Genomic DNA, 26,084 nt, shown 5'->3' with positions numbered 1-26,084 from the left:
CCCTGTGAAGTGAAGTGATCCTTCACTCATCCAAGACAATCTGTGAAGCCATCTCTTTGCTTGTGCCCAAATATTTGGGTATTATCTGCATGTTTGTAAATATTCTGTCAGTTAACAGACTTGTTAAATTGACAGCACAGCTTGACGTGTCCCGTTTTTTCACAATCCTGGCCTTTGCGTCGCTGCGTCGAGCCTGAGCGTAAGTGCCTGAAGGTGGCTGCTTCAGGGTTTTCTGCCCCTTTGGCCAAGCGGGTGGGTCTCTGTGTGAGTGGCTGTAATAACCCGTGGGAGAAGCAGGTTTGGTGCGGTTTGACTTAACTTTTGTTCAGGGCACACATGGCAATGCTGACACGATGGTCGCCATCTTTCTCCCAGAGCCAGCCCTCCGAACACTGCCCCGGGTTGATTGACAGGAGGGAGAGACAATCACTCCTATTACCACAGTGGGCCAGCCACCATCGGGCCGAAGTGACTAGCGTGGCTTGCCCGAAGCCTTGGCGTGTCGACAGCTGAGAGGATGGTTTTGCTCCTACTTAACAGATTGAAGTGCCCGTACCAGCCTCCCCGAACAGGCGCCGGAATGTGGCGACTAGGGGCTTCTCACAGTAACTTCATTTGAAGCCGACTCGTGACAACAAGCGATTTTCATTTCATTTCATTTCAAGTGTGACGCCGTCATTTGTCTGTAAAATAAATCTGACAGCTTTTGGTCACGGACTCTGATGACACTGCGATTGTGAATAAATTAATCTTTCACTACCCCATTGTGACAATAACCCGCTAACCTGTATGGGTGTGTCGGAAACAATTCGATGGATTCTACTGGCCCTTGGGATCTCTGATTCAATCGGGCTCGCTTGACGACGAGATTCCTTTTCGGACTAAAAGATGCATCGAATGCTTTGAGGACAGTTTCAAAGTGTGCGGAGGTCTCTTCTATCCTGTCTCACGAGGCCATCATCGGCGATAGGCCCTATGACGGAGAGGAATGAACAAACCTGTGGTGATACGCCTGTAAGCAATATCATAGATGGATAGTGTGCACCCTCCAACCAGTAGGTGGTGGTGCAGGCACACCATGCGGTCTCCAGATAGTGCTCATGTGACCAGGGACTCCCATATAAGTGGAGACGCATCGATGGTAGTAATATGTACAGGTCATCAGTCAGTGCTAAGTGTAGTTCCCGAGGAGTACAAAGAAACTCCGTGATAACTTGCTCTGTAACAGACCTTACCACGTGTGATTCAATAAAGATCCTGGTTTAGACAAGTCTATGTGTTTGGTGGAGTTCTTTGCAAGGTATAGAAGACCGAACACAACAAAACCTGCTGTTTTTTCTCTTTGGCATTCAAACAGAAATCTGCTCAATATCTTAGGAAGCCTCCTCCATTCTCCACAGCTTGGGGTGTTGGCCTCTCTGTTGACCCTTAAAGTTTTCAAACACCTGTGGAAATGGCAGTAACTGCTCGACTGGAGCTAATACTGGTACTAATTCTCAGTGATTCTCAGTAATTCTCAGTGATTCTCAGTAATTCTCAGTGATTCTCAGTGATTCGCCGTGTGCTTCTCACCAAGGTGCGTTTTCAGGTTCTTGCTAGAAGCAAGTCATCTCCAAGTTGTTCACTGTGGATGTTCTGTTGATGGCACCAAATCATTGTTAGATTGTTGCTACCATCACCTGCCATGATGTTTATTGTGATCTAATCCATACTAGCAAAACCTCCCTCTTGCCATGAGGAACTGTGGTCTAAATCAGGTCAAACAACTCCATTAACATGAAAATGAAAATGAAATGAAAATCACTTATTGTCACGAGTAGGCTTCAATGAAGTTACTGTGAAAAGCCCCTAGTCGCCACATTCCGGTGCCTGTTCGGGGAGGCTGGTACGGGAATCGAACCGTGCTGCAGGCCTGCTTGGTCTGCTTTAAAAGCCAGCGATTTAGCCCAGTGAGCTAAACCAGCCCCTACGGTATATGTATATGTACTTATATGTAAGATAAGCTACAGGGTACGGACTATTCCATCTCCTCCATAGGATCTCTGGCGCCTGACCACTGATATCACTTTTACATAATGATACACATCACTAACCCATTACCATTAACCCATTATCTATACAAGGGTCAAACCTTCTGAGACTAGGCTTTCATGCAGGCAGACACGTTTCGCCCTTGCTCTGCAGTCACAAGCTGGAATGCATGTGAATGGACTGGAATCCAGGGAAGGTGAATTTGAATGTCGAGATGGATAAGGAGTTGAAATAGTTCAGTAATCAGAAGCTAGGAGTGGTAAGAGTGACCATAAAGCTGCCCAAAAAAAAACATGTGGTTCACGAATATCCTTTAGGGAAGGAAATCTGCCGCCCTTACCCGGTTTGGCCTACATGTGACTCCAGATCCCACAGCAATGTGGTTGACTCTTAACTGCCCTCCACTGAAATGGCCAAGTGAGACTCTCAGTTGTATCAAACTGATGAAGACGACCGAACATGGGCAGCACGGTAGCACAGTGGTTAGCACGATCGCTTCACAGCTCCAGGGTCGCAGGTTCAATTCCGGCTTGGGTCACTGTCTGTGTGGAGTCTGCACATCCTCCCCGTGTGTGCGTGGGTTTCCTCCGGGTGCTCCGGTTTCCTCCCACCGTCACAAAGATGTGCAGGTTAGGTGGATTGGCCATGATAAATTGCCCTTAGTGTCCAGAATTGCCCTCAGTGTTGGGTGGGGTTACTGGTTTATGGGGATAGGGTGGAGGTATTGACCTTGGGTAGGGTGCTCCTTGCAAGAGCCGGTGCAGACTTGATAAGCCGAATGGCCTCCTTCTGCACTGTAAATTCTATAATTCTATGATTCTATGAACAGACCAGCCAGCATCGACCTGGGCCCTGTAAATGACAATGGCAGAGCCAGCCCTATCGACAGTGCAAGGTCCTCCTCACTAACACCTGGGGGCCTGTGCCAAAGTTGGGAGAGCTGTCCCACAGACTGGTCAAGCAACAGCCTGACATAGTCACACTCACGTAATCACACCTTACAGACAATGTCCCGGAAACCACTATCACCATCCCTGGGTATGTCCTGTCCCAATGGCAAGGCAGACACAGCAGAGGTGGCAGCACGTATACAGTCAGGAGAGAGTTACCCTGGGAGTCCTCAACATCGACTCTAGAGCCCATGGAGTGTCAAGGCATCAGGTCAAACAAGGGCAAGGACGCCGCCTGTTGATTCAAACAAGGGCAAGGACGCCGCCTGTTGATTCAAACAAGGGCAAGGACACCGCCTGTTGATTCAAACAAGGGCAAGGACGCCCACCGCCTGTTGATTCAAACAAGGGCAAGGACACCGCCTGTTGATTATCACCTACTGACCCCCTTCAGCTAATGAATTAATACTCCTTCATGTCGAAAACTATTTGGAAGAAGCACAGAGGGGTGTGAGGGCACAGGATGTACCCTGGGTGCGGACTGGCTCAGTAACATCACTACTGACTGAGTGTGCTGGGCTCTAAAGGCCAAAGCAGCTAGATTAGATTTTTAAAATTCATTCACGGATGTGGGCATCACTGGCTAGACCAGCATTCATTTCCCATCCCTAATTGTCCTTGAGGAGGTGGTGGTGAGCTGCTTTCTTGTAGTGTAGGTACACCCACAGTGCTGTTAGGGAGGGACTTCCAGGATGTTGACCCAGCGACAGTGAAGGAACGGCCGATAATATTTCCAAGTCAGGGTGGTGAGTGACTTGGAGGGGAGCCTCCAGGTGGTGGGGTTCCCAGGTATCTGCTGCTCTTGTCCTTCTAGATGGTAGTGGTCGTGGGTTTGGAAGATGCTGCCTAAGGAGCCTTGGTGAGTTTCTGCAGTGCATCTTGTAGATGGTACACACGGCTGCCATTGTGAGTCAGTGCTAGAGGGAGTGAATGTTTGTGGAAGGGGTGCCGATCCTGGGGCTGCTTTGTCCTGGATGGTGTTGAGCTTCTTGAGTGTTGTTGGAGCTGCTCTCATCCAGGCAAGTGGAGAGTATTCCATCGCACTCCTGACTTGTGCCTTGTAGATGGTGGACAGGCTTTGGGGGGGGGGTCAGGAGATGCTTTACTCACTGCAGGATTCCCAACCTTTGACCTGGTCTTGTAGACACAATATTAATATGGTTAGTGACCCTGGCGGAACCCAAACTGAGCGTCCGTGAGCAGGTTATTGCTGAGTAAGTGCCGCTTGATAACACTGTTGATGACTCCTTCCATCACTTTGCTGATGATGGAGAGTAGATTGACAGGGCGGTGATTGGCTGGGTTGGATTTGTCCTGTTTCTTGTGTACAGGACGCACCTGGGTCCACATTGCTGGGTAGATGCCAGTGTTGTAGCTGTACTGGAACAGCTTGGCTAGGGGTTACGGCAAGTTCTGGAGCACAAGTCTTCAGTACGATTGCCGGGGTATTGTCAGGGCCCAGAGCCTTTGCTGTATCCAGTGCCTTCAGCCATTTCTTAATATCACGTGGAGGGGACCAAGATGGCTCTTCCCTTTGGCACTTCTCGCTGAAGGTGGTCGCGAATACTTCAAACTTATCTTTTGCACTGGGCTCCACCATCATTGAGGATGGGGATATTTGTGGAGCCTCCTCCTCCAGTGAGTTCATAGAATTTACAGTGCAGAAGGAGGCCATTCGGCCCATTGAATCTTCACCGGCCCTTGGAAAGAGCAGCTTCCATAAGCCCATACGTCCACTGTATCCCCTCCACACCTCCACCCTATCCCAGTAACTCCACCTAACCATTTTTGGACACTAAAGGCAATATATCATGGCCAGTGCACCTAACCAAAACACCTGCCTTGGACGGCAGGAGGAAACCGGAGCACCCGGAGGAAACCCACGCAAACAAGGGGAGAACTCCACACAGCCAGTGACCCAGTGGGGAATCGAACCTGGGACGCTGGAGCTGTGAAGCAACAGTGCCAACCACTGCGCTACCGTGCTGCCCATAAGTTGTTTTAATTGAGTTGTTTAATTGGCCACCACCATTCACGGCTGGATGTGGCAGGATTACAGAGCTTAGATCTGATCCGTTGGTTGTGAAATCGCTTAGCTCTGTCTATTACTTTATGCTTATGATGTTTGGCACACACATAGTCCTGTGTTGTACCTTCACCTGGCTGTCACCTCATTTTTTGGTCTGCCTGGTGTTTCTCCTGACATGGCCTGCTGCTCTCTTCTTGAGCCAGGGTTGATCCCCTGGCTGGGTGGTAATGGTAGAGTGGGGGAAATGCCGGGCCATGAGGTTGGAGATTGTGATTGAAAACAATTCTGCTGCTGTCGATGGCCCACAGCGCGTGATTGCTGTCCAGTCTCGAGTCCGTGGGAGGTGGTGAAGGAACCAACGAGAGGGAAAAGCCTTACCCCTCACCAATCTGACTGTTGCAGATGCATATGGGCAACAGTGGCAATATGGGTGGCACGGTAGCACAGTGGTTTGCTTCACAACGCCAGGTACCCGGGTTCGATTCCTGGCTTGGGTCACAGTCTGTGCGGAGTCTGCACGTTCTCCCTGTGTCTGGGTGGGTTTCCTCCGGGTGCTCCGGTTTCCTCCCACAATCCAAAGGTGGATTGGCCATGATAAATTGCCCTTAGTGTCCAAAAGGTTACGTGGGGTTACTGGGTTACCGGGATAGGGTAGAGGCATGGGCTTAAGTAGGGTACTTGTTCCAAGGGCCGGTGCAGACTCGATGGGCTGAATGGCCTCCTTCTGCACTGTAAATTCTGTGATTCTATGATCTATCCGTGACAGTATTTGTAGCAGTGACCAGTCGAAGACCCGTCTTCTCACTGATGATACCCTCCACCATGACTACAGAGGTTCAAGAAGACTACCATCTTCTCAAGGATACCTAGGGAACAAATGTTGACCTTGCCAGTGTAGTCTTTGTTCATGAATCGCAGAAAGTCAGTTACAGCATGTAATTAAAAAGGCAAATGGAATGTTAGCGCTTATTGCAAAAGGGCTGGAGTATAAAAGTAGCAAAGTGGCTTTGCAATTGTATAGGGTGTAGGTGAGACCACATCTGGAGCATTGTGTCCAGTTTTGGTCTCCTTATTTGAGGAAGGATGTGGGGACATTGGAGGCAGTTCAGAGGAGGCTCATGAGATTGATTCCGGGGGTGAAAGGGTTGACGTATGAGGAGAGATTAAACAGTTTGGGCTTATACTCGCTGGAGTTTAGAAAGATGAGAGGGGATCTGATTGAGATGTATAAAATACTAAAAGGGATTGATAAAGTAAATGTAGTCCAAATATTACCGTTTGTGGGCAATCTAGAAGAGATCACAGAGATAAATTGAGAGGCGATGGATTTAGAACTGAGATGAGGAGGAACTTCTTCTCGTAGAGGGTGGTGAATTTGTAGAACTCGCTGCCCCTAGTCAGGTGGAGTCTGAATCATTAAATGGTTTCAAATCATGAAGCTGAGGTCTCAGGTTCGATCCCGGCTCTGGGTCACTGTCCGTGTGGAGTTTGCACATTCTCCCCGTGTTTGCGTGGGTTTCGCCCCCACAACCCAAAGATGTGCAGAGTAGGTGGATTGGACACTCTAAATTGCCCCTTAATTGGAAAAAAAAAATTGGGTACACTAAATTTATATATTTTTAAAATGGTTTCGAGAAGGATATGGATATATTTCTTCTAAACAAACAGGTTAAAGGGACATGGGCAACAGGTGGGGAGGTGGATTTGAGATCAGGAAGAGATCAGCCATGATCTAATTGAATGGTGGAGCAGGCTCGAAGAGAGGAATTGCTGACTTCTTGCTCCGAATTCCTATGACCTCTGCTGTTGAATGTGGCAGGGCTCTGGGGAGTCAAGCTGTAAGCTATTCATAAGTGTCCGACCTCTGAACTCTGGATATCATGGTCTTGATATGATTGGTCCAGTTAATCTCCCGGCCAATGGTGACCAGAACTGCACACAATACTCCAGTTCTGGCCTCACCAGTGTTGTATTCAATTCTAACATTATATCCTTATGTTTATATTCTATAGCTCTGCCTATGAAGAAGAGCATTTCACATACTTTCTTAACAACCTTGTCTACTTGAACTGCTGCTTTTAGGGACCTGTGTACCAGTACGCCAAGATCTATCATTTCATCTACCCCTCTTCGTATATTCCCATGTATAGTTTACTCCCTATAACTGTTTGACCTCCCTAAATGCATGACCTCATACTTCTCTATGTCAGATTCCATCTGCCACTTTATCGCCCACTCCACCAATCCATGTATATAGTTTTGAAGATTGTAGCTATCCACTACACTGTCCACCACTCGGCCAATCTTTGTGTCATCTGCAAATTTCTGAATCGTGCCCCCCACGTTCATGTCCAAATTGTTAATATATAACACAAACAGTCAGGGTCCCAACACCGAGCCCTGTGGAACACCACTTGAAACAACTTTCCAATTGTAAGGGCAGCCATCGACCTTTTGTGTCCTGTTACTAAGCCAACCTTTTATCCAGTTTGCCACGTTGCTCTGCATGCCATGGGCTTTCACTTTCTTGACCAATCTGCCACGTGAGACTTTGTCAAACATCTTGCTAAAATCCGTGTACACCACATCCACTGCACTACCTTCATCAACCCTTCTTGTCACTTCCTCAAAGAATTCGATCAAATTTGTGAGGCAAGACCTTGTGAGGCAAATCCATCTTGACGATCCCTGACAAGTCTATGCCTTTCTACGTGACAGTTAATCCTATCTCTCAGGATTGATTCCACTAATTTGCCCACATCTGATGTAAGACTAATGAGCCTATAATTGTTCAGCATTTCCTTTGATCCCTTTTTAAAGAATGGTACCCCATTTGCATTTCTCCAGTCCTCTGGTACCTCCCCTGTGTCTAGTGAGAATTGGAAAATCATCCTCAGAGCATCTGCTATCTCCTCCCTGACCTCCTTCAATAGCCCCGGAAACAATCCATCTGGCCCTGGCGACTTAGTAACCTTCAAAAATTTCAGTCCCTCGGGTATTTCCTCTCTCTTTATGATCATCCCATCCAATATCTCCCGGTGTTCCTCCTGGACGACGATATCTGCATCAACCATTTCCTTTGCAGACACGGAGACAAAATATTCATTTAAAACCCGTCCACAGCCTCTGTATCTACATACAAGTTACCTTCTTCATCTCTGATAGGTCCCACTTTTTCCTCAATTAATCTTTTACCATTAATATATCGATAAAACATCTTTGGGATTTTCTTTAACTCTTGCTAGTTTTTTTTCATGCTCTCTCTTTGGTTTCCTTATTTTCTTTTTGACTTTGTCCCTTCACTCTCTACATTTGTCTAGGTTATCAGCGCTGTTTAGTTCTTTGTGCCTATCACGTGCTTTCTTTTTTTTGTTTGATTTTCCCCTGTGTTCCTCTAAACAACCAGATGGGTCTCGACTTGGCAGTATCACTCTTATTTCTGGAGGGGACATGTCTACTTTGTACATTTAGGACCTCTTCCTTTAGTGTTTCCCACTGGTTTTCCACAGACCTACAACTTATACTAGATTGTGGTATGGGGAGCACACGGCCCACTCTACAGGTGTGGTAAAGCAGAAATGGAAAAGTACTTTTTATAAGCAAAACAATGTTTATTCTATGAACTCAAGTTAACTTTTTTTAAAACATACAGTGAACAACTTAGCAACCATGAATTCAAATACAGCCCCCAAAGAATACAACACTAAGTAATCTGTAATCTGTCCCTTTTAACATCCATAAGACTTAAAAAACCTTCAAAACAGAAAGACATCAGGCTTAACTTCACTACTGAGAGCAGTTACCACGTTGAAATCAGCAAATGACCATGCATAAGCTTGCAAAGATTTACACACATCCTGCTGTCATTGCAGCTTCTCCAAAACTAAAATGAAACCAAACCCACCCTGCAGCAAAAAGCCTAAAACGAAAGTAAAAAGCTGACAGACAGCCCAGCTCCACCCACTCTCTGATATCACTGCAGTAACAAACACCCATTTCTGAAAGGTACTATCACTGCAGATATTTATATACATACCCATTTATAAACACTCATTTCTTAAAGGTACTCTCACATCACACAGTTCAGAATGTTTACTCCTGCTTTATCTCTGTCCTTTCCCGTGGTAATGCTGAATCGAACTGAATTGCAATCACTATCCATGATACGGTTGCCAACTTTGACTTCACCCTTCTTCGTTCCCAAAGACTGGGTCTAGAATTGCATCTCCTCTCATTGGGTTTGTCACTAATTGGTTGAAAAACCTTTCCTAGACACACTGCATGAATTCTTCGCCCTCAATTCCTCTTATATTGTTTGATTCCCAGTTGGTTTTGGGATAGTTAAAGTCTCCGACTATTATTGCCCTCTTGTTCTTACAGACAGAACTCCGCCGGCATATTTGCTCTTCTATCTCCCTTTCACTCTCTGGGGGTCTGTAGTGTACTCCCAGCAGTGTGACTGCACTTTTTTTCCTTTCTAAGACAAAGCCTCAAGCTGTGTTTGTTCACCCGTTTAGTATATCATCTCGTCTCTCATCTGGAATTGATTTTTTAACCATTCGTGCTACTTGCCCTCCTTTTGTATTTATCTCTCCCTCTGCCTGAAAACTCTGTCTCCAGGGATATTGAGCTGCCAATTTTGCTCCTCCTTTAGCCAGGTTTCCGTTATAGCAACAACATCCTGCTGCCATGTGTCTATCTGTGCTTTTAACTCACCTACCTTGTTTGTAATATCCCTTGCATTGAAGTATAAACAGTTTAACTCCACCATTTTCCCTTGCTGGACACATTTAAAACTTTACTTCTCCTGTAATTCCAAATCTATCACAACATTTTCTACATCACTGTGGTGAATGTAACTCCGTAATTCACACTGTATTGTATATACAGGAGACCATGCATTTGTAAGCGCAGTTGCGTTGCCCGACCACTAGGGGGAGTAGCGCTGGGAATGCTTAGGAGTTTGTACAGGGCGCCACCCTTGGCTCTGCCCACGACTCCTCCCCCTGGACTGCTGTATAAATACCAATGCTCAGAGCCAGTCGTTCAGTTCATCGAGAGTTCAACGCGGAACAGGCTGGCTCTGTTGTAAGTAGATTAAAACCACTGTTCATATCTTAAAGCACGTGTCTAGTGAATTGATGGCTCCATTAATCACTTGCTCATGTTCTACCTCCATTTTCCTGATCTGATTTTGACCGATCTGATCCCAATCCTGGGATCCCATCCCCCTGTCACACTCGTTTAAATACTCACCATCAGAATCAGCAAAAGCCCCCGCAAGGACATTGGCCCCAGCTCTGCCCGGGTGTAACCCGTCCGGTTTGTACAGGTCCCACCTTCCCCAGAACCGGTCCCAGTGCCTCAAGAAGCTGAATCCCTCCCGGCTGCACCATCTCTCCAGCCACACATTCGTCTGATCTATCCTCCTATTCCTGCTCCCTCTAGTGTGTGAAACTGGGAGTAATCCTGAGATTACTACATTTGAGGTTCTGCATTTTGGTTGATCTCTGAACTTCCAGTTCTCAGCTTGCAGGTCCTCATCTCTTAGTTTATCTATGTCATTGGTACTAATGTATACCACAACTACTGGCTGTTAATCTTCTTTCCCCAGAATGTCCTGCAGCCGCTCCATGATGCCAGGGAGGCAAATACCATCCTTGATTCACGTGGGCGGCCACAGAAGAGTCTGCCCGTGCCCCTACCTGTTGGATCCCCTATCACTATAATCTTGCCACCTGTTGTTCTCCCACCCATCTGAGCAGCAGAGTCACCCACGGTCTTGTGGATTTGGCTGCTGCTGCTTTCCCCTGCCATCCCCCCCAAACAATATCCAAAGCGGTATATCTGTTTGAGAGGGGGATGACCACAGGGGATTATTCTACTGCCTTCCTGAGTGTTCTTTACTGTTCCTCATGGTCACCCAAACCCTTTCTGCCTGTGCAATTCTCACCTGCGGTGTGACCGCCTCGCTAAACGTCCCATCCGCAACTTCCTCGGCATCGCGGATGCTCCACAGTGAGTCCACCCGTAGCTCCAGCTCCCAAATTCGGTTAGCTAGGAGCTGAATTTGGACACACCTTCTGCATCCATGGTCACGCACTTCCCACATTGTGCAGGAGGAACATATCACGGGTCTGAGGTCTCCTGCCGTGATATCCTTCTTGATTAAGCTCGTTACTCCCTGAAAATAAAAATCACATTAGCATGGGGCCTTATTCTCCGCACCTTTAGGGGCTAGGCCCTCGCCGGAGTGGCTCCCGCTCTGCCGACTGGCGCCAACGGCCTTTGGCACCACGCCAACCGGCATCGGGGCTGGCCGAAAGGCCATCGCCGGTTGGCACGAGTCCGCGCATGCGCCGGAGCGTCTGCGGCCACTGACGTCACCACCGGCGCATGCGCGGTACGGGGGTCTCTTCCGCCTCCGCCAAGGTGGAGGCCGTGGCGGTGGCAGAAGAAAAAGAGTGCCCCCACGGCACTGGCCCGCCCGCCGATCGGTGGGCCCCAATCGCGGGCCAGGCCACCTTGGGGGCACCCTCCGGGGTCCGATCGCCCCGCTCCCCCCGCCAGGACCCCGGGGCTCACTCGCGCCGCCTGCTCCCACCGGCACAGAGGTGGTTTAAACCACGTCGGCGGGAGAGGCCTGACAGCGGCGGGACTTCGGCCCATCGCGGGCCGGAGAATCGCTGCAGGGGGTCCGCCGACCGGCGGGGCGCAATTCCCGCCCCCGTCGATTCCCGGGTGGCGGAGAATTCCGGCCATGGCGGGGGCAGGATTTACGAAGGCCCCGGCGATTCTCCGACCCTGCGGTGGGTCAGAGAATTCCGCCCCTTGTTTCTTACTTAATCCTTCTACTGCAATTGTACGGTACTAATCTATACTCCTTTTTATTTATTTATTTATTCTTAGTCCCAACTAAGTTTTTATCAATGAATTTGATTAAAGGATTGAATGAAAGCTCACCTGGACCGACTCACCAATCAGCTGCTTCGGTTGGTCCCATGCCACTTTCTGAACTGATGTTTGTATTTCTCCTTCTCCTCTCTCACTCTTTCAAACTCCCGGCTCCTCTCTCTCTTACTCCTTCTCTGCTCCTTGTTAATATAGATTTTATGAATGTACTCACCCAATTAGGTCTTTCTTTGCCTTCTCAACCTCGCCCCTTGCCCGAGGTGTGGTGACCCTCAGGTTAAATCACCACCAGTCAGCTCACCCATTTTTAAAAAGGGGACGAGCAGCCTGTGGTCCTCGGGGTCTTTGCCGACTTTCATATGACATGAGCATTGCCCACCATCAGGCCAGGATGTTGTCCATATCCTGGTGTTTGTTGATCTTTGTGATGTTGTTGCAATCGGTATATCCTCTGATCGGATCCATCAAATAAAGATCACATTGATCTGCCCAAAACTAACTGAGTGGGCAAGGTGTCAGAATGGATGAGGGGACTTTACTGACAAGGTTGGTTTGGAGAAACTGGGCTTGTTCTCCTTGGACTGAAGGAGATTGAGGGGAGAGTTGACAGAGGTTTACAAGATAATGACAGGATTGGATAAGGTAGAAAAAGAAAATCTGTTCCCATCGGCTGATGGTATAAGGATTTGGGGGAGACACAGATTCAAGGTTTCCGCCACGATACAAGGGGGGACTGAGAGGAACAACCTTGTTTCCACAGTGAGTGGTAATGAGCTGGAATTCGCTGCCCCTGAGGGGGGGATGGAAGCGGAGACGGTGAATGATTGGGCAGCACAGTAGCATAGTGGTTAGCAGAATTGCTTGCCAGCTCCAGGGTCCCAGGTTCGATTCCCGGCTTGGGTCACAGTCTGTGCGGAGTCTGCACGTTCTCCCCGTCTCTGCGTGGGTTTCCTCCGGGTGCTCCGGTTTCCTCCCACAGTCCAAAGATGTGCAGGTTAGGTGGATTGGCTGGGCTAAAAAGTCCTTGTTCACGATTCTCTTAAAGTTAAAGTGCAGGTTCAGTCGGCAGTTAAGAAGGCAAAAGCAATGTTAGCATTCATGTCAAGAGGGCTAGAATACAAGACCAGGGATATACTTCTGAGGCTGTAAAGGCTCTGATCAGACACCATTTAGAATCTGTACAGTGCAGAAGGAGGCCATTCGGCCAATTGAGTCTGGATCTACCTTTGGAAAGAGTACCCTACCTAATCCCACACCCAATCCCTGTAACCCCAGCTAACCTTTTGGACACTAAGGGGCAATTTATCATGGCCAATCCACCTAACCTGCACATCTTTGGACAGTGGGAGGAAACTGGAGCACCCGGAGGAAACCCACACAGGCAAGGGGAGAACGTGCAAACTCCACAGTCACCCAAGGCCGGAATTGAACCCGGGTCCCTAGCGCCATGAGGCAGCAGTGCTAACCACCGTGCCACCATGAGCTGTTGCAGGCCCCGTATCTAAGGAAGGGTGTGCTGGCCTTGGAAAGGGTCCAGAGGAGGTTCACAAGAATGATCCCTGGAATGAAGAGCTTGTCGTATGAGGAACGGTTGAGGACTCTGGGTCTGTACTCGTTGGAGTTTAGAAGGATGAGAGGGGATCTTATTGAAACTTACAGGATACTGCGAGGCCTGGATAGAGTGGCCTTGGAGAGGATGTTTCCACTTGTAGGGAAAACTAGAACCAGAGGCCACAGCCTCAGACTAAAGAGACGATCCTTTAAAACAGAGATGAGGAGGAATTTCTTCAGCCAGAGGGTGGTGAATCTGTGGAACTCTTTACCGCAGAAGGCTGTGGAGGCCAAATCACAATGTCTTTGAGACAGAGATAGAAAGGTTCATGATTAATAAGGGGATCAGGGGTTATGGGGACAAGGCAGGAGAATGGGGATGAGAAAAATATCAGCCATGATTGAAAGGCGGAGCAGACTCGATGGGCCGAATGGCCGAATTCTGTTCCTATGTCTTATGCTTTATGCAGAGTGGTTCCCCCTCAAGCTCGAGCCTCTGAATTCAGGCTAGCCGCCTAATTGAGGAAATGCTAGATATATAACCATGTGCGTTGTGTGTGCGCCCGCAGCCACAGGAAGCCTCCCAAGTCTAAGAACACCTACAGAAATGCCTGGAGTTTACATATGGGTTAAGCCAGCTCATTACGCCCCATATCTCTCTGAACCTCCCACGCTTATTAACCTGCTCTCCAGGGAGCTGCATTTTCCGAGTCCCTAACCCATCTGATCTTATTTACCTGCCCTGCCATCTTTTCAAATCATCCTTGTTGAAATATTTTTATTCTTAAGGGGGTGGGTGTTTGCTGTTCAGCCCAGCAACCGTCGTCCATCCCGAACAGAAACACCAGCAACCTAGTCAATTTTTAATTGAGGCTTCAATCTCCACCTCAACAACAGCCACCCCGGACAAAACATGACTCAACATCCTGCGTAAAAGGGCCCGGCTGATTGAACACTCCATTAATGAGGATGCTCAGTCAATTCCCCTTGCTATCATTATGAGGTCATGAAAACCACAGTTCACCAGTTAATCTCTTCAAATCTTTCACCATTTTGGAAACATCTTCCGTATCACACTTCACCATCGCTGCCTCAGTGATGGCAAAGCGCATTCTCACCATAACCCCCCCGACCCTGCTCGATGAATTTCACTTTCCCCCCTTTTCAGGATCAGACGGATCTGTCTGCACCGTCTCTCCAAACAAGCATCGTGAACTTGATGCCATCCCCCCTGTACTCCTGCACATTGTTTCTCTTCAAATAATCATCTCACGCCCTCCTGAATGCCTCGGTTGAATCTGCCTCCACCACACGTCCAGGCCGTGCATCCCAGACCCCAAACATTCGCCGGGTGAAAAAGTCTTTTCTCACATCACATTTGCTTCTTTTGCAAATCACTCAATCCGTGCCCTCTCGTTCTTCATCCTTTTACGAGCGGGAATAGTTTCTCCCGATTGACCCTGTCCAACCCCCTCATGATTGTTGTGGTTGTAATATTTGGAATGGTACACCCAGAACATGAATAATGTTCATACATTGATTAAATATCACCTCCTCACTCTTATATTCATTGCCTCTATGTTTAACATTTATATACCTCCCAAACCCACAACTTCCATCCTCTGGAACATGTGCCAGGCAATGACCATCTCCAAGAGAGAATTAAACCATTTCCCGATGACATTCAATGGCATTATCATCATTGAATCCCCCTCTACCAACATCCTGGGAGTTACCATTGACGAGAAATTGAATTGGACTAACCATATAAATACTCTGGCTACAAGAGCAGGTCAGAGGCTGGGAATCCTGCGGCAAGTAACTCACCTCCTGACCCCCCCAAAGCCTGTCCACCATCTACAAGGCCCAAGTCAGGAGTGTGAGGGAATACTCTCCACTTGCCTGGATGGGTGCAGCTCCAACAACTCTCAAGAAGCTCAACACCATCCAGGACAAAGCAGCCCACTTGATTGGCACCCCATCCACAAACATTCACTCCCTCCACCACCGACACACAGTAGCAGCCGTGTGTACCATCTACAAGATGCTCTGCAGGAACCCGCCAAGGTTCCTCAGGCAGCACCTTCCACACCCACGGCCTCTCGCAACTAGAAGGGCAGCAGATACCTGGACACACCACCATCTGCAAGTTGCCCTTCAATCCTCTCACTGTCCTGAAATAGAAACATATCATCATTCCTTCAGTGTTGGCGATCAGAATTTTGGGACTCCCTCCCCAACAGCATAGTGGGTGGACCTACATGGATGGCAGTGGCTCAAGAAGGCAGCTAACCACCACCTACCCAAGGGCAATTAGGGATGGGCAATAAATCCCCATCTATCCAGTGAAGCCCCAGTGAAGCCTCTGGAAATCGAAGGTCCCAAAGTCAATGGCATTATCATCATTGAATCCCCCTCTACCAACATCCTGGGGGTTACCATTGACAAGAAATTGAATTGGACTAACCATATAAACACTGTGGCTAAAAGAGCAGGTCAGGGGCTGGGAATCCTGCGTTGAGTAACTCACCTCCTGACCCCCACAAAGCCTGTCCATCATCTACACACCATTTTCCCAATTCACTGTGTAGCTGTGGCCTAGGCACCCAAGAGGGACCCGGGATATGATTCCTGGTTGACGATTCCTTGCTCTCTGCAGGGAGACAGCGCGAGGTGTTGGATGATTGAGTTGACAGAGGCTATCCTCTGGAGCTGGGTTCCACTCACCTGTTCAGTCAGTCAGTCAGTCCCTCGAGGGTCAGGTTGCACATTCCGGCTGGATCGCTCGGTGGACCTTTCATCCGGCCTCCGGATAGCCAGCCTCTCTCACTCCTTTTCCAATATTCCCATAATTATTTTCAAGTGCCCTCAAGCGATTTTTCTCCCTGGATTCTTTGACTCCAGTAGGGCCAGAAGAGATTAATGTACAGTTCCTCGAGAATCCAGGTCAATCCTACAGAGTAACTGGCAGCCGCCGGAGGAGATATCTCCACCACTCACCACCTTGTGTGTGTTTCATATTTATTTCAGGGATGTTTCGATCAATGGGTGCCGATTTGAATTATATATTCATTTTTTTCTCTACCAGCCCCCCCCCCCCCCCCCCCACACCAATTCCAAGACGATTCGAGGCAAGGTCAGATTGTCACTGATTTTATATTTTTAGTCGCATTCTTTACCTTGTTTTTTTTAGTGTGTAACATCCAGCTTTGGTATCCATAGCAACGCCTGCAAGTTGTCATGGTAACGGCTTGCACCGGTCAAATCAAAGGCACTATAACTTTAGCACGCATGTCAGGGCCTACGTCTCTGAGAGATCACCGTAGCAACACTCCTGGGTAGTAATTTCAGCTTCTACCTCCTCCACCTCCTCCTATCTCCCCTGTCGAGATTCAGGGAGCTCTTAACCTCACTGACTCCCATGAAGAGTTGGATAGTCTTCATGACGCAGGGTTTTCCACACACACACACACAGAATCAGGCCATTCGGCCCAGCTGGTCCATGCGCTCCACGTGAGCCACCTTCTTTCGACCCTGCACTGTCTCACCCGATCGATGCATGTTCTTCAATGCATCAACGCTGTCCACCGCCCAGTGGGAGCGAGGTCCACATTCCCGCCATTCTCTGGGTAAGGAAATGTCTCCTGGATTCCTGGAATAAATTTGTCAGTCATCACCTTATATCGATGTTCCCGATGGTGTGTGTGTGTGTGTGTGTGTGTGTGGGGGGGGGGGGGGGGGGGTAGGGGTGTCCAGAACCAGGGGGTCACAGTCTGACGGTACAGGGTGGACCATTTAGGACAGAGATGTGGAGACACTTCTTTACCCAGAGAGTATTTGGAATTCGTTACCACAGGACGTGGATGAGGCCAAAACACTATGGGCGTGATTTTCCGCCCCCCACGCTGGGTGGGAGAATAGCGGGAGGACCTCCCGACATTTATCACACCCTCCCGTTATTCTCCCCCCCCCCATGCCCGACCGACGCCACGAATCGCCATGAATTGGGGCATCTGGGGGCCCGATTGGCACGGCAGTACCATGGCCGTGCCAAGGGGGGCATAGGCCCGCGATCGGTGCCCACCGATCGCGAGCCGTGCGTCCATAACGGACGCACTCTTTTCCCTCCGACGCCCCACAAGATCAAGCCGCCACATCTTGTGGGGCGGCTGAGGAAAAAGACGCCAACTGCGTATGCGCGGGTTGGTGTTGTCCAACCTGCGCATGTGCGGCTGACGTCATCGACCGTGTCAGCCGGCGTGATGCTTGGCATGCGGCCTTGATGACCATCGTCAAGGCCGCGCCGCCGTAACGAACGGGGCCGCGCTCCTAGCCCCACCCGGGGGGGGGGGGGGGGGAGAATCGGCCCCAGAAGTGGGCGTGAAGGCTGCCGTGGGTGACGGCCTGTCCCACGGCAGCCTTTACGATTCTCCGCATTTGCGGAGAATCTCGCCCAATGTTTTCAAGAAGCAGTTAGAAATAGCACTTGGGGCGGAGGGGATCAAAGGATGTGGGTGGAGGAAGGCGGGATGAGGGTATTGAACTTGATGATCAGCCAGGATTGTAATGAATGGAGGAGCAGGCTCGAAGGGCTGAATGGCCTCCTCCTGCTCCTATTTTCTTGGTTTCTATGGCCCTTTCCTTGGCTGCCCCCACACAAATCAGAAAGCCTTGTACTTATCAGCGGCTTCATGATCCTCAAGGCATTCCAAAGAACGTTACAACTAGTTTAGTTTATAGAACATTACAGCGCAGTACGGGCCCTTCGGCCCTCGATGTTGCGCCGACCCGTGAAACCATCTGAAGCCTATCTGACCTACACTATTCCATTTTCATCCATATGTCTATCCAGTGACCACTTAAATGCCCTTAAAGTTGGCGAGTCTACTACTGTTGCAGGCAGGGCGTTCCACACCCCTACTACTCTCTGAGTAAAGAAACTGCCTCTGATATCTGTCCTATATCTACCACCCCTCAATTTAAAGCTATGTCCCCTCGTGTTGGTCATCACCATCCGAGGAAAATGACACTCACTGTCCACCCTATCTAACCCTCTGACTATCTTATATGTCTCTATTTAAAGTCACCTCTCAACCTTCTCCTCTCTAATGAAAACAACCTCAGGTCCCTGAGCCTTTCCTCGTACGACCTTCCCTCCATACCAGGCAACATCCTAGTAAATCTCCTCTGAACCCTTTCCAAAGCTTCCACATCCTTCCTATAATGTGGTGACCAGAACTGCACGCAGTACTCCAGGTGTGGCCGCACCAGAGTTATGTACAGCTGCAGCATGACCTTGTGGCTCCGAAACTCAATCCCCCTACTGATAAAGGCTAGCACACCATATGCCTTCTTAACAGCCCTATTAACCTGGGTGGCAACTTTCAGGGATTTATGTACCTGGATGCCGAGATCTCTCTGTTCATCTACACTACCAAGAAACTTGCCATTAGCCCAGTACTCTGCATTCCTGTTACTCCTTCCAAAGTTAACCACCTCACATTTTTCCGCATTAAACTCCATCTGCCACCTCTCAGCCCAGCTCTGCAGCTTATCTATGTCCCTCTGTATCCTATAACATCCTTCAGCACTATCCACAACTCCACCGATCTTCGTGTCATCTGCAAATTTACTAACCCATCCTTCTACACCCTCTTCCAGGTCATTTATAAAAATGACAAACAGCAGTGGCCCCAAAACAGATCCTTGCGGTACACCACGAGTAACTGAACTCCAGGATGAACATTTGCCATCAACCACCACCCTCTGTCTTCTTTCAGCTAGCCAATTACTGATCCAAACTGCTAAATCACCTTCAATCCCATACTTCCTTATTTTCTGCAATAGCCTACCATGGGGAACCTTATCAAACGCCTTACTGAAATCCATATACACCACATCAACCACTTTACCCTCATCCACCTGCTTGGTCACCTTCTCAAAAAACTCAATAAGGTTTGTGAGGCATGACCTACCCTTCACAAAACCGTGTTGACTATCGCTAATCAACTTGTTCTTTTCAAGATGATTATAAACCCTATCTCTTATAATCTTTTCCAACATTTTACCCACAACCGAAGTAAGGCTCACAGGTCTATAATTACCAGGGTTGTCTCTACTCCCCTTCTTGAACAAGGGGACAACATTTGCTATCCTCCAGTCTTCCGGCACTATTCCTGTCGACAAAGATGACATAAAGATCAAGGACAAAGGCTCTGCAATCTCCTCCCTGGCTTCCCAGAGAATCCTAGGATAAATCCCATCTGGCCCAGGGGACTTATCTATTTTGACATGTTCCAAAATTGATAACACCGCCTCCTTTTGAACCTCAATTCCATCTAGCCTGGTCGACTGAACCTGTGTATTCTCCTCGACAACATTGTCTTTCTCCAGTGTAAACACTGATGAAAAATATCCATTTAACGCTTCCCCTATCTCCTCTGATTCCACACACAACTTTCCACTACTATCCTTGATTGGCCCTAATCTTACTCTAGTCATTCTTTTGTTCCTGATATACCAATAGAAAGCCTTAGGGTTTTCCTTGATCCTATCCGCCAACGACTTTTCGTGTCCTCTCCTCGCTCTTCTTAACTCTCCTTTTAGGTCCTTCCTGGCTAACTTGTAACTCTCAAGTGCCCTAACTGAGCCTTCATGTCTCATCCTAACATAAGCCTTCTTCTTCCTCTTGACAAGTGCTTCAACTTCCTTAGTAAACCACGGTTCCCTTGCTCGACAACTTCCTCCCTGCCTGACAGGTACATACTTATCAAGGACACGCAGTAGCTGTTCCTTGAAAAAGCTCCACATTTCGATTGTACCCATCCCCTGCAGTTTCCTTCCCCATCCTATACATCCTAAATCTTGCCGAATAGCATCATAATTGCCTTTCCCCCAGCTATAATTCTTGCCTTGCGGTATATACCTATCCCTGCCCATAGCTAAAGTGAACATAACCGAATTGTGATCACTATCACCAAAGTGCTCACCTACATCTAAATCTAACACCTGGCTGGGTTCATTACCCAGTACCAAATCCAATGTGGCCTCGCCCCTTGTTGGCCTGTCTACATACTGTGCCAGAAAACCCTCCTGCACACACTGCACAAAAACTGACCCATCTATAGTACTCGAACTATAGTATTTCCAGTCAATATTTGGAAAGTTAAAGTCCCCCATAACAACTACCCTGTTACTCTCGCTCCTGTCGAGAATCATCTTTGCAATCCTTTCCTCTACATCTCTGGAACTATTCGGAGGTCTATAGACAACTCCCAACAGGGTGACCTCTCCTCACCTGTTCCTAACCTCGGCCCATACTACCTCAGTAGACGAGTCCTCAAACGTCCTTTCTACCGCCGTAATACTTTCCTTGATTAACAATGCCACACCCCCCCCCCCCCCCCCCCCCTCTTTTACCATCTTCTCTGTTCTTACAGAAACATCTAAATCCTGGAACCTGCAACAACCATTCCTGTCCCTGCTCTACCCATGTCTCCGAAATCACCACAACATCGAGATCCCAGGTACCAACCCATGCTGCAAGCTCACCCACCTTATTCCGGATGCTCCTGGCGTTGAAGTAGACACACTTCAAACCAGCGTCTTGTTTGCCGGTGCCCTCTTTTGAACTTTTAACCCTACCCCTGACCTCACTACTCTCAACATCCTGTACACTGGGACTACAATTTAGGTTCCCATCCCCCTGCTGAATTAGTTTAAATTTCTAAGAGCACTAGCAAATCTCACCCCCAGGATATTGGTACCCCTCTGGTTCAGGTGAAGACCATTCTGTTTGTAGAGGTCCCACCTACCCCAGAATGAGCCCCAATTATCCAGGAAACCAAAACCCTCCCTCCTGCACCATCCCTGTAGCCACATGTTCAACTCGTCTCTCTCCTTATTTCTCACTTCGCTAGCACGTGGCACGGGTAACAACCCAGAGATAACAACTCTGTTTGTTCTAGCTCTCAGCTTCCACCCTCGCTCCCTGAATTTCTGTCTCAAATCCCCATCTCTCTTCCTACCTATGTCATTGGTACCTATGTGGACCACGACTTGGGGCTGCTCCCCCTCCTCCTTAAGGATCCCAAAAACACAATCAGAGACATCACGAACCCTGGCACCTGGGAGGCAACACACCAACCGTGAGTCTCTTTCGTTCCCACAGAACCTCCTGTCTGTTCCTCTAACTATGGAGTCCCCAATGACAAGTGCTCTGTTCCTCTTCTCCCTTCCCTTCTGAGCAACAGGGACAGACTCTGTGCCAGAGACCTGTGCCCCATTGCTTACCCCTGGTAAGTCGTCCCCCGCAACAGTATCCAAAACGGTATACTTGTTATAGAGGGGAACGACCACAGGGGATCCCTGCACTGCCTGCCGGTTCCCTCTCCCTCCCCTGACGGTAACCCATCTACCTTCTTCTTTTACCTGAGGTGTGACTACCTCCCTATAACTCCTCTCAATAACCCCCTCCGCTTCCCGAATGATCCGAAGTTCATCCAGCTCCAGGTCCCTAACGCGGTTCTCGAGGAGCTGGAGTTGGGTGCACTTCCCGCAGATGTAGTCAGCAGGGACACTAGAGGTGACCCTTTCCTCCCACATTCTGCAGGAGGAACATTCAACTGCCCTAGCCTCCATTCCCACTGAACTAACTTCCCAACTACTGAAAACTAAAAAAAAACTTGTTAGTTTAGCAATCCGACGGACAGAACTTTTTTTTTTGGTTAGAGGAGGAGGATGGGTGGGAGACACTACGTAAGTAGTGTTTCGGGTAAAGCTGTCACTCGAGAACAGCCCCTTCACAAACCACCTTCAACTTACGCTGACCGCACTGCCCGTATGCAAATCTCCCCGGAACAGTCAATCAGAAGCTCTGCTGCCCTCTGCTGGATGCTTGCCTTCCGTCGAACTCCTCGGGTCACTTGTGCAGGTACACCTTCAACTTACGCTGACCGCACTGCACGTGTGCAAATCTCCCCAGAACAGCCAATCAGAAGCTCTGCTCTGCTGCCCTCTGCTGGATTCTGAAGTGTCAGAATCACGACAGCAAGCTCCCTCATACACCACTGCCAGAATGGCCAGATCGTCAGTTTTGCGTGATATTGATTGAGGGCAAGGGCAACACGGTAGCATTGTGGTTAGCACAATCGCTTCACAGCTCCAGGGTCCCAGGTTCGATTCCCGGCTTGGGTCACTGTCTGTGCGGAGTCTGCACATCCTCCCCGTGTGTGCGTGGGTTTCTTCCGGGTGCTCCGGTTTCCTCCCACAGCCCAAAGATGTGCGGGTTAGGTGGATTGGCCATGATAAATTGCCCTGAGTGTGCAAAATTGCCCTTAGTGTTGGGTGGGGTTACTGGGTTATGGGGATAGGGTGGAGGTGTTAACCTTGGGTGGGGTGCTCTTTCCGGGAGCCGGTGCGGACTCGATGGGCCGGGTGGCCTCCTTCTGCACTGTAAATTCTATGAAATTCTATAAATATTATGCAGCTCTCCACAGAGAAACCCCTGTTCATCTGCGAAATAGGGTCATGTGATTCTTTATGCTCACACATGAAGGCAGACTGGGCCTCAGTATAACAACTGTGACAGGGCACAGCTCCCTCAGTGGGCACTCGAATGTCAGCCTTCAAATCTTTTTTGTGGCTTAAATGTCTTGCGTGGGACTTGAGCCTTGTGACTCCGGGGGAGGGTGGGAGCTCTTCATAATCCTGAAGTACTCAGGCTTCTCTTTCCTCCAGAAAGGAGCTCCAGTCTGTTCGTCCTTTCTTGAGAGGTACAGCCTCCTGCTCTGGTAGTATCCTGGCAAATCCCACCCTGGGAACACACCACCACCTGCAAGTTCACCTCCAAAGACACTCACCACCCTGACTTGGAAATATATCGGCCGTTCCCTCACTGTCGTTGGGCTCAAAATCCTGGAACTCCCTCCCTAACAGCACTGTGGGTGTACCTACACCGCATGGACTGCAGCGGCTTCAAAAAGGCAGCTCACCTCCACCATCTTCTCCGGGGTGGTTATGGATGGGTATAAAACGCAGGCCGAGCCATCAACATCCACACCCCATCAATTATTTAAAGTACGCTCCATAGACCTTCCACTTTGCCTCCCATATGCATTTTCTTTTGTAATCTGGAGAACAGAACGGTTCCCAGCCATCCCCCACTGACTGGATTTTGACAGAAATAATCTTTTTTTTTATTATTGTGAATTTCTGCTGCGGTGGCTGTAAGGCGTTCTGAGAATGAGCTTCCTGTGGTCGCAGGCGCTTCCGCACCACACCCTTCCCCACCCCTACAAACTGCACTCCCCCACCCTGCCCTCTCACCCAGCACAAACCGCATCCTCCCCCCCCCCCCCCCACCCCTCCGTACCTACCTCAAACACACCCTCACACCGCCCTCCGCAGCTCCAGATCGTCAGTGCACCAGCGTCAATATTCACTCTGACAAGATGCACAAGACCAAGCCAGGAAGTGATTTCACCCCCCCCCCCCCCCCTGTCTATTCACATTTGTTTGATAAGTGATACAGACTAGACAACAGCACAGATTTGAACATTAGGAAGTTAGAATTCAATTAAATAAACTGGTTCTCAGCTTGCAGAGGCTGAGGGGATAAACAGATTGTAAAATATGTACAGCTTTCGTTTAACATCTATACTACAACAGTTTTACAACAAGGTATTAAAATCTTTTAAATAAACAAGTGGCCTTCGTGCTGGCCCTCGCTCCCAAGCTCTCCCGAGGACTCTTGCGATTCCATAGTGTCAGTTCTTCAGTTGCAAAAGAATGGCGAGGAGTGAGGGCCAACAAAAGTGGCTCATTCTTCGTCTTCTGTTCCACTTCTCTTCTTCCTTGGCGAATCACCTCCTCCGCTCACCGTGTCCAAACTGCAGCTCCCAGATTCAGAGCCCCCTGTCACGGAAAGGCAGCAGCTTGATTGTTATTCCTTCCACCGTGATCTTTTTGTTTCGAAATGGGACGAGCTCGAAAGCGAAAGGGCTTCTGCTTTGACCCCTGCTTCAGATGCCGCTTGAAGCGGCACATTCACAACTATCTCATGGTCTCCAAGGATCACAGGGAAGGTGAGGGGGATTAAACAATCAAGTGTTCCAGTTGTCATGTGAGAGTACTTTAAGAACTGGGTGTTTATAAACGGGTGTGTACATAAATATCTGTAGTGAGGGTACCTTTAAGAAATGGGTGTTTACTACCGCAGTGATGTCAGACAATGGGTGGAGCTGGGCTGTCTGTCAGTTTTTTACTTTCGTTTTTGAACAGGCTGCAGGGTGTGTTTTAGTTTAGTTTTCAGTGTTGGAGCTGAAGCCAGACAGAGCAGGTGTACTGCTGTTCTCTCTGCCATCAAAAGACTATCTCTTGATCATTTGGTGAATTCAGAATTATAAATGGGGCAGCACGGTAGCATGGTGGTTAGCATAAATGCTTCACAGCTCCAGGGTCCCAGGTTCGGTTCCCGGCTGGGTCACCGTCTGTGTGGAGTCTGCACGTCCTCCCCGTGTCTGCGTGGGTTTCCTCCGGGTGCTCCGGTTTCCTCCCACAGTCCAAAGATGTGCGGGTTAGGTGGATTGTCCATGCTAAATTGCCCATAGTGTCCTTAAAAGTAAGGTTAAGGGGGGGGGGTGTTGGGTTACGGGTATAGGGTGGATACGTGGGTTTGAGTAGGGTGATCATTGCTCGGCACAACATCGAGGGGCGAAGGGCCTGTTCTGTGCTGTACTGTTCTAATCTAATTCTAATCTAATCTAAATGTTCTCAGTAGTGAATGTAAACCTGATGTGCTTCTGTTAAAAGGTGTTTCTTTTGTCTTCTGGATGTTGTTTGGGAAGTTATTAAGGATTACTTAGTGTTGTATTCTTTGGGGGTTGTATTTGAATTAATGGTTGCTGTGTTTTAAACTGTGTTTTAAAAAGGTTAACTTGAGTTCATAGAATAAACATTGTTTTAATTTAAAAGTACTGTAAAGCTCACACCTGTAGAGTGGGCCCATGTACTCCCCATAACTACAATCTATTAAAAGTTGTGGGTCAGGTGAACTCCATGATTTACTTTGGGGCTCTCTAAACACTGGCCCATAACACAGTTTCTACAATGTCATGTGAGAGTACCTTTAAGAAATGGGTGTTTATTAGAGAGCTGCAGTGATGTCATAGAGTGGGTGGAGCTGGGCTGTCTGTCAGCTTTACTTTTGTTTTAGGCTGTTTGCTACAGGGTGTGTTTTAGTTTTGTTTTGAGAGCGGGATAGCTGCATGTGAAGCAAGCAGCTGCATAAGGATCTCTCTCTCTGCAAACTAAAGACTGTCTCCAAATCAATTGGGTGATTTCAAATTGCCGACTGCTCTCGATAGTGAATTTAAACCTGATTCGGTGTTTAAAAAGGGTCTTTTTTCTTCCAGATGTTGTTTGGGAATTTATTGAGGGTTATCTATCGAGTACTGTATTCTTTGGGAATTTATTGGTGTTGATAGTTGATAAGATGTTTACTGTGGGTTTATAAAGTGTTGACTGCTTTCATGAATAAACATTGTTTTAATTTAAAAGTCCTGTAAAGCTCTGCTGCACCACACCTGTAGTGTGGGCCGTGTGCTCCCCAT

General features: G+C 48.6%; 2 protein-coding genes across 5 annotated transcripts in view; both read right to left on the bottom strand.

The window, feature by feature from the left end:
* LOC119977213 (cGMP-dependent 3',5'-cyclic phosphodiesterase) overlaps window positions 1-16,395 on the bottom strand; it is a 440,646-nt gene extending 424,251 nt beyond the window's left edge. Inside the window, exon 1 of the mRNA XM_038817928.1 lies at window positions 16,201-16,395. The gene's annotated coding sequence lies outside the window, so the exon portion shown is untranslated. The remainder of the gene's footprint in view (window positions 1-16,200) is intronic.
* A 7,627-nt stretch (window positions 16,396-24,022) lies between these two features.
* The window catches only part of LOC119977259 (arf-GAP with Rho-GAP domain, ANK repeat and PH domain-containing protein 1), a 259,394-nt gene continuing 257,332 nt past the window's right edge, over window positions 24,023-26,084 (bottom strand). For all 4 annotated transcript variants that reach the window (XM_038817991.1, XM_038817990.1, XM_038817993.1 and 1 more), the window contains one exon: window positions 24,023-24,387. The gene's annotated coding sequence lies outside the window, so the exon portion shown is untranslated. The remainder of the gene's footprint in view (window positions 24,388-26,084) is intronic.

The sequence above is a fragment of the Scyliorhinus canicula genome, chromosome 14 (assembly GCF_902713615.1).
Source record: "Scyliorhinus canicula chromosome 14, sScyCan1.1, whole genome shotgun sequence".
Taxonomy (NCBI): Eukaryota; Metazoa; Chordata; class Chondrichthyes; order Carcharhiniformes; family Scyliorhinidae; genus Scyliorhinus; species Scyliorhinus canicula.
This window is presented reverse-complemented; position numbering and strand designations above follow the sequence as displayed.